Below are 8,323 nucleotides of genomic sequence, written 5' to 3' on the forward strand. Positions count from 1 at the left end.
TGTGGTAAGAAGCTTGTTTCCCAACCACATATTTCATACTTTCTAGGGGTAAGCAAATAGGAACTAACAGTCGCTACTCAAGGACAAAAATCGTGCTGTACAATGTTATAGCCAACACAGGTTTAAATACAACGAAATCATATTTATAGGATTCATCCTCTAATCAACAATGAGAAGAACTACTTTGACTTATCAGTTCGTTAGGTCAGCTAAGTGCAATTATAATTTGATGCAATCAAGGCTTCGAAGAGAAGTTTTAGAAACTAGAACAAGTCTGCTATAGGGCTCTGAGATGAAAGCCTTAATATTCAAAGGGTGTGAATTTTCTATTCAAAGAGGAGTTCATAAATTACTCACTGGTTACCGAGAGCTAGATTAAAGTACTCATTGATCTTCAGTACTCATAGTTACTGCCGCCTAAATGCGCTAGGGCTGATAGAATGGGAACGACGGACGATAAAAATTCCATGACCAGTAGGACGTACCAGGCTGTCCTAAACGTTTACTACAGGTTATCAGCGCCTGCATTAGTTAATAATGTCTATTGATCAACTTTGGTATTGAAGGAATCCAATTGGGTCTTAGAGGGAGTATCTATGAGGAACAGGGTATAGGAAAGTTGGTTATACATCATTAGATGTATACCTGACTTTCCTATATAAAATTATAGAATATAAACGGAACGCTGAACTCCGGACTATCAACTTATACAACATTTATTCAGGTGGTAAATATATACATCTTTAGTTCTTGTTGTTACAGCTTCTGTGTGAGTGAGCATAGTTGTTGGGACGTGGGTATGTAGATGTAAGCGAGCTGTCGAGTGTAAGTCCGAAAGATGTAGAGTGACAACTATACACGTCCATGCTCTGTTGCTGGCCAGCAAGAAAGAGAATGAATTGAGCGGGAACGCTTGGTTGTTTAATTCTACGCATGCGCACGGCGTTACTACAAGGGAATAAATACAAATTATCTATAAATTTCTAGGATAAATGTTATGCCGACGTTTAAAACAGCACAAAAAAGCAGAATGTGTATGTGTTTATATTAGAACATTAATTGTGCAAGTGGTACATTTGATAAACTACTGGAAGTGGCTAAAAGTGACTGTACCAGTCGCTGCTGAAGTAAGTGAAGAAGAAGTATGTGTTGGGATTCAAGGAAACCAAAATTAACTAACGACCGACAACACGAAACTAAATACAGAGAAAGGAGAAACTCCTAAAGAAAACAACTCTAGGAATGTCTTTCGTTCTATGCATCTCTTCCCTGCACCCGCACCACACACAAAGACTCTTTCTGTGAACCTCCAGTAGAAGTTCCTTCGTTGCAGTGTCAAAGAGTTTGATGAATCCACGAGGATGATGAATAGTACTTGATATTGATACATGAATTTCGTTTTAAGTTGCATTAAACCGGTCATATCGGCTGTAACTCGTGCTCTACCGAAGCCGCGTTGTGACTCTTTTTATAATCTTTAGAGTTTGGTTTCCACACACTGGACAAGAGTACTATACTCCTACAGTTGGAGCAGACGGATTTGTCTCCGTCATTTTTGTAGATGTCACGATATCTCAATCCGCACACGATCATGGTTCCATGTCTTTGTGATATTTGAACGAAAGGTAATCTCATTCCTTTAATATCTCTAGCTGCATTTTCCTTGAATTTTGACAAAAGAAGCTGCCCGGACTGTTTACTCGGCTATTCTTCTGAGTAATTTTCTATGTGCCGTCTGATGATTTGATTTGTATCATGGAACAACTGGCTAGTGTCAGATACATCGTTGTCTGAGACGAATTGCGTGTGGTCAGTGGCGTGTGCCAAAGACCTAGAGGTCTTTGGCAGTCAAGATCTGTCGTGCTTATAGAGATCAGGAGGCTCCCAGAACTGGTGTTTAATTTCCCGCGTAAGAAAAAACGAAGTGTTGCGCCAATACGATTGAACGGCTTGAAACCCACCAATATGAAGAAAAAGGTTGGCTAATCACAAGGTTATGCAACTTGCTGGAACGGAAAGGCCTATGGAGCCGATATCCAGGTATTTAAGCCTAAACCACTGCGACGAAAATGACAATGTAAATCACTTCTGCTACACCTGCATTAAAATCACCCATTCAGATTACTTTGTCCTGTTTGGTATTTTAGTATTCCACTTAGCACTTGATCTCATGTCTGATGGAAGTAGCTTCTATCCTGACTACCAGAGTTGGTACATATACACTTATCAGTATTACATAGTATTATGTAATATGCTACGCCACGATATATGATACGAAGTAATGTTATCCGTTCAGCGATAACATGCATTTTCTCATTGAACTCAGAAAGCTACCCATTTCTCATGTCGGTGTCATTCACCTTCGGTTAGCCGTTCCAGAATAAGGCATAGCCCTTACCAGCCAGCCAACCAACCAACTTCATAACGAAAACCACTCCTAAGTAGCTTTATATGGTCGGAGTACTCTGTGCGCATATTACTAAAACAAAGAAAACCCAAAGCTGTGTGTAGAGTAAGATATATTCGGAAGTTAAATATATATGTACTTTGTCACTCACTCTCTCTCTTTTTTCTCACACATACATATATGCATGTGTGTATATCTCTATGTAAATGTATACTTATAAACTCGTACAAATACTTATATACCCCCCCACACACAATTATACGTATATATATATATATATATATATATATATATATATATATATGGGAGAATATACAAATAATAACAACAGACGAGGACAGGTGGTGTAAATAACAAAAGTATATATTAGTATGACGCTCGGGAATACGGAAAGTCTTTGACGTTTCGAGCTACGCTCTTCAACAGAAAGAATACGGAGACAAGGAGAAAAAAAATTGATTATATATATTACTTTGTCCTGTTTGGTATTTTAGTATATATATATATATATATATATATATATATATACAAACACATGTACATACATATGCACACATACATACATATACAAATACACACAATATTATTCTTAGTCAAGAATGTTGTTAGTGACTTCGAAATTTTGGCCTGTTAAGCCAGTAGAGTTAGTCTCGTCTTTATATCGTCTCTATCGAGTTAAAATCGTCTTTGGGTGTGTGGGTTTGGGTGGGGTGGTAATTAGCTTTTTATGGTCAGTTGTTATGGAAAGGTGTTTTGGAAAAAAATTGAATTGATTGAATTTGGGATTATGTTATTGTTTAGAATTTATTCAAGCATGTAAATTTTTTTTGAAAAACCTGTAGGTGTTTCTCTTTTGTTAGGTAGGCACAAGGTGTGACAGTATTTTTGTTGCTTTAGATATTTTGGGATTTAACATGTTTTGACAGTATGAAGGTCAAAGGTACTAAGTCCAGTATTTAAGCCCTTTGGGTGCGTCAACTACGTTTTGACAGTGTAAAGGTCAAAGGTACAAAGTCCAGTATTTAAGCCCTTTGGATGTGTCAACTTTTCTTTTCACTAAAGAATGTAGGTCAGTTGTAAGTTTTGGCTGGTCATTTCTTTACTTGTTATTTTGAGTATATCTTGTTTACATTTGTAAGGATGGGGTTATTCGTCAGGCATGCCATCGCTTTGTTAGCATAAGAAGTTGTTTCTCGAGTGCTTTGATGGTTACAAAAGTATTTGAGTAAAGGTTGTATGTTTATATGTTTCTTCCCAGGCAGTCATTGTTCTATAAGCAATTTTATTGGTATATAGGGATTTTAAACTTTCTGTTTTGTGGAGTAGAGTTTGGTGTTCATTTGTAAAATTTCTTGAAATTCTGTTCTAGATACACGTTAAAGTGGCGCTGATGTAGGTGTGTATATAGTCATGTATGTGGTGCGATGGAGGAAGAAGACAACAAGAAGCAAAAGGACAGAATGAAGCGTTGGACCTTACCTTGCCGACCGTAGCGGGGTACACGATCGCTCCTAATCAGAACACGTCTTTCTCGTAACGTCGCTGTTTTCTCACTGGCCTCACGTGCTAGCCTTCGACCGCGTGTCGCCGACTTCCGATCTGACCCTTCCGGTTTGGCCCTTCCGGTCTGGCTTCACCTCTGTTTGCCTCACCCCTCTCCACCACAACACATAGCTCATCACAGCCCAAACACCACACGTCCCCCTGATCTATAGATCATTCAACCGGCTCTCCCACTCACTCCTCGCTCCCGAACTACCTTAATTGGTTTCATAATCAGCCAACCAGGGAGGAGAGTACCGCTCCCTCTGTGGTCGCTGTGCGACCCCAGGACTGGCCTGAGTTCCTGGCGCGCTGCCTTCATCATCCTGCCCACTGCAGCTGGTTCCATCCTCTGAAGCACTGACAATCTTCCGCACATCCAAAACATGGCGTGGCATACCATCGACTGAGACGTTGTTCTTCGAATTGATGGAGGTTATAGTTCCTTTCCCCCATTGTGATGTGCACCGTGCATTTGGGGTTTTTACCCAAACTTCTTCCCCGATCTGCACGAAGGCGTGCTCTTCTTCTCCCCGGAGTTGCATTGATGCAATACACGGGTGCCTCCACTCGTACCTGAATATTGCCCTGTGTGGCACCGACTCCTCAGCCTGTCCTGACCTGGGCGACATATTGTACCAAAATACGGCCTCGATTGGCGAAATGCGACCCCTCTCTTCCATGGTCTTGATGGTACGATGATGCCTTTCCACCACTCCATTTCCACTTGGCCGGTATGCCGCCCTGAAGAAGCGGCTGACCTGCCACCTGTCAAGCATTTCTTTCAGCGCCTCTGAGCGAAATGCAGTGCCATTATCCAGCAGCAGCTCATCCACGGGGCCTCGTTCCAGGAATATCCCATTTAACACTCCTGCGATTTCCTCTGCAGTCCCCGTCTTCATCTCCCTCCATATGGTCATCCGCCCCGGTCCGCAGTCAACCATTGAGAGGTACGTCCACTGCCAGTCGTTTCCAGTTGTGGGCCACTTGAATACTTCCCGCCTCATGTACGCCCGGAGCAGGGTCAATAGACTGGCACCTGTCACAGCTGCTAACCACTCTGCACGCTCCGCCTCGTTACCTCGGAATCAACTTTCCTGGCGAGGAACAACGTCCTGTCCACTCCCATGTGATGCATGGTATGCAGTCTCCTCAACTCCGAGTCACTCAGACATCATACTGCAGCCACAGCCCGCTCCGCATCCTCTGGCACCTGCAACCAAGCTCGCTTTACCCTGGTTAGGACGTCTGCCCTGTTCTTTTCGGAAGGCACAAAGATTACGCTCAGCTCCAGATTGAACTCAGCGGTTAGCTCCGGCAATATTCCCAATCGGCGCTTTACCAGCATCTCCGCAGCCCCTTTGGTTCGCACCCTCCGCTCATCGGTGAGGACTGTCGTCACCCAACCAAGCACAGTGGCCGAATCGGTTCTAATCTCGATGGTGCACAGCCCCCACTTCAAGGCCAGGTTCACCCCCTTCAGCACGGCATCCAACTCCGCCACATTGATATGGTTGCAGTCATCCATCTTCCTGAGCCAGGCTGCATCTTCCACCACGGTGCTTCCCATTTCCAAGACGACCCCTATTGCGATGCTACTGGCGTCACACCAAACGATCCCACTCGTTGATTTTGGAACATACCAACTGCCCTTCACTGGATCCTCTGCTCTCACTCTGACCAAGACTTCCTGCATCATGTCGGTCGTTTTCTCCCCAACTCTGTCATTCCACTTTGCTCCTTCGGCTCGTCTCTTGATGAAGCTACATGCTGTCCGAAGCCATCCTGCAACCGGGTAATGTCCCACCAGCTTCTCGCACACCGAGAACAGTTCCCGCCTACTCACGCTGGTACCCAGTTCAGGGATCTCGTTTCCTCTCCGGAACACCAGCTCGCCCGATCTGTCTTTTTGTAGCTTCAGCCCCAGCGCAGCTCCCCCCACCATCGACTCAGGCGGCTTCGCAATCAGCCCGAACCTCTCCAGGTGTCCCACTACCTCGGTGGCTGGCACTACAGTCTCGTCAACCAAAATGTCGTCGATGTAGGAACTGGTGGCCTTCCTTATCCTCTCCTCTTTCCCTAGGACGGATTTGAGCACCATCGCCATAATTTTCGGAGCGGAATTCAGCCCGAAACCCAGCCTGGTTACTCCGACATAAAACCTGCGGCTCAGTGGTTACCGATGGTGTTGAATTGTTCTTCTTTAAGGGTTATGGCTACTGTTGCTTAGTGAGAGGGATTGACTCAGTGCACAGCCTTTCCTCACTTAAATAAAAATCTTCTTGCACAGGCACTGCACGATAACAACATGGATTGATTGATTAATCAATTAACTAATTGATGATTGTTGATAGTGTTGTGAGTCTCTCATAAGAATGGGAACAAAAATATAATTTAAATTAAAAAAATATATGTGCATATTTTTCCTATCGCAACAATTAAATATTACAATTGAAAAGAAAATAACGATCAAAATAGGTATCCCAGAAGAGGATATTTCTAGCATATTTTAAGGTAATTTATTAATAAATAAAAAAACATTCTCTACTCGTCGATATGACAAAAGTAAAAACAAACTGCAAGAAATATTATTATTAATAACAATTGAATATAAGTAATAATGACAGGCGCGGGAGTGGCTATGTGGTAAGTAGCTTGCTTACCAACCACATGGTTCCGGGTTCATTCCCACTGCGTGGCACCTTGGGCAAGTGTCTTTTCTACTCCTCTGGTGAGATTTTTCCCAATAAAATGTTTTAATTACTAGAATTTAATTATTTGGGCAAAATCGAAACAGTTGGAAGAGAGCATGTTGAATTTTTGCAGTTAATAAATTATGTCAATGCTACATCTCCATTTTCTGAATTTTAATTTGAACACACACACACACAAATATATAGGTATATATATATATATATATATATATATATATATATATTCAAATATGAATTAGAAGCAGCGCTAGTGCAGTAAACTTTATCTACCACAAGTATGCTGTAGTAGCATGGTGGGGTAACTCCCTCAAAGCGTCAGGTGTTACAACACCTGAAAGTCATAGAAAGGTGAGACAACTCACCTCAAATGCCATTCAGGAGCGCTGAACATCGATGTTTCGTCATTTTTGTTGCTTATCAACATCACGTACTTGAACCTAATTGGAGATGAACTGAAATACTATTCCATGAGTAAATATAAATAGTATAAAAACCATTTGCTAGTATGTATTGACAATGTATAGGCAAGAATAAATTCAAATATGATTTAAATGAGCAGCGCTAGTGTTGCAAATATTACTGACCACACATACACAACACATGACCCCCAACTTTTTGCCGGTAGGCTGCGATTTAGCACGAATTATCATTGCCTCAAAGCGCTGGGTGAAACATCTTAAAGTCATAGCCAAGCGAGACAGCTCTCATTCAAGAGCACGCCATGTTTGTGCCTTATCAACATCACGTACCTGAACCGAATTTAGTCGTATACTCTAACGTAGTCAGGACTGCAATACCACAATGACACATGCAAAGACAAAGCCTGGTACTTTTTCGTGTATAAATTTATTTCTGTATTTACACTATGCTACGGAAACCGAGCTCTTTTTCATGCCCCACCCTGTATATATGGGTTTACCTACACAATTGTCCCTCCCCGATTTATTTCCTCATAAGTTTCAGAAAAGTGTATATCTTTTAATGAAATTTTCAACAAATACGCTTCAGATGGTGTAGATTCCGATTATATCGCAATTTGTTGGGGAAAAGAAAAAGGTTTTCCATGAGCTAGGAGAGGGGCTTCATAAAATTCACATGAGTCAAATTTGTTTCCTCATAAGTTTCAGGAAAATGGGTATTTTTATTAGAATTTTCAGAACATACCTTTCAGTGTCTGTAGATTACGATTATTTCGAAATATAGTATGTCAAAAATAAATAAATAAATAAAAATCTGGTGGATTCGTAGACTTATATACTGCACACATTGCATATTTACAAAATGAAACTTGAAATTTCGGAAAAAATTGTGATGTGTGCGTGGCTATTTTTTTTTTTTTTTTTTTTTTACCATATCAAATTCTGATATAATCGTAATCCACACACCCTGAAAGGTATTTGTAGAAAATTTCATTAAAAAAACTACCCATTTTTCTGAAAGTTATAGAGAAACAAAGCCTACCCACGGAATTTTTTATTCACTACAAATTCCTATGTACTCAGAATCTACATCACCTGAAGCATATTTGTGGAAAATTTCATTGAATAATATCCATTTTTCTGAAAGTTATGAGGAAACAAATTCGGGGAGGGGGCACATTTGTGTGGGTATGTCGCGCGCGCACGCACGCACCGCACGCATACAGCATTGAACTTGACTT

This window comes from Octopus bimaculoides, chromosome 7, assembly GCF_046866305.1.
Source record: "Octopus bimaculoides isolate indiv1 chromosome 7, ASM4686630v1, whole genome shotgun sequence".
NCBI classification, from domain to species: domain Eukaryota; kingdom Metazoa; phylum Mollusca; class Cephalopoda; order Octopoda; family Octopodidae; genus Octopus; species Octopus bimaculoides.